Genomic DNA, 1,328 nt, shown 5'->3' with positions numbered 1-1,328 from the left:
CACTAAGAAGAATATATGCAGTGTATTATTTGTTGAAACTGTACTTTCGATTTGATTTGAAACTGTCTCATTGCTATCTGTTTATCAATAAAATTTTGAAAAAAAAAAAAAAGGATAAGGGGGGGCAGGGAGATGACTCAGTGGAATAAGTGCTTCCCTGGCAAGCGCAAGGGCCTGAGTTCAATCCCTGGTTCCACAAAAGAAAAAGAAAAAAGGATAAGGAAAAACAAGGGGAGGTCATAGGAAGGAGGCAAAGAAATAAGAGGTGCAAAAAGGATAAAATATAGACTTCTTTGAAATCCATCTGGCCACTGTTCTCTTCCAAAGGAAAGAACAGGATACAGAAACCAGGTATGCACACTGGGGAGAAGTATCACAGCCAAAAGCACTGTAATGTGGGGATAAAGGAGAAGCTGAAATAAAAATATGGTTGTACACCAACACACCCTGATTCCATATGAGTATGGATGCATGAATTTTTAAAAATGCACAGGTATTTATTTGCAGCAGATATATTTAAATATTAGATATGTTGAAATATATAAGGCATAAATATATACCCTCTAAAATCCAGATCAATAACTATAGATAGCTTATTCTTTACACAGGCCACGTGCCTACTGCCTTTTAAATTTCCCTGCAGTCCCAGTAACCAGCACTGTCTCTATTCCATGACAAGTAATGAAGACCACACTGTGCCTAAGCTTTCGGGCTTCATGCTTTATCAGCAGGCTTTTTCAAATTTTGTGAGAATTGTTGTGCAGGCAACAGAGAATTGTTACAGGCAAGGCAATCTTACTTCAGACATACACACAATATTAATATAATTCTAAGACTTTTTCCTCTATAAAGTTTTTAAGTAGTTGGCTTTTATTTCAAATTTCAACTAAAACTTTTATCATTATATATATGTAACTATATACAACTAGTGTAAATAATGTCAAATGTTTTCTAAAGTGTCTCTGATCTCAGGAACTAGTTATACAATTTTTTTCAAAATGAATTTTTTTGTTATTATGATGACTATATTAAACCAATACTAAAAAATGTATGTTTTCAGGGATCATAATTTCTACAATAGAAGGTGATCTAGCCTATTTAACACAAATTTTATACCATTTTGAAAATAGCCCTATTTTCCACATTACTTTATCATTTTACCATTAATTCATTGATGTTTTGTTTTATAGGGTTAATGGGCACTAATAACATTTAATAATGCCAGTCAAAAGCTAGGCAAGTACAAAATTACATGTGCAATCTTATTTTAATCATTACATGACTTTCATAAGGAAAGTTCTACTACTACAAATCCTATTCCAAAACAG

Source organism: Octodon degus, unplaced genomic scaffold (assembly GCF_000260255.1).
Source record: "Octodon degus isolate 3935 unplaced genomic scaffold, OctDeg1.0 scaffold00028, whole genome shotgun sequence".
In the NCBI taxonomy this organism is placed as follows: Eukaryota; Metazoa; Chordata; class Mammalia; order Rodentia; family Octodontidae; genus Octodon; species Octodon degus.
This window is presented reverse-complemented; position numbering follows the sequence as displayed.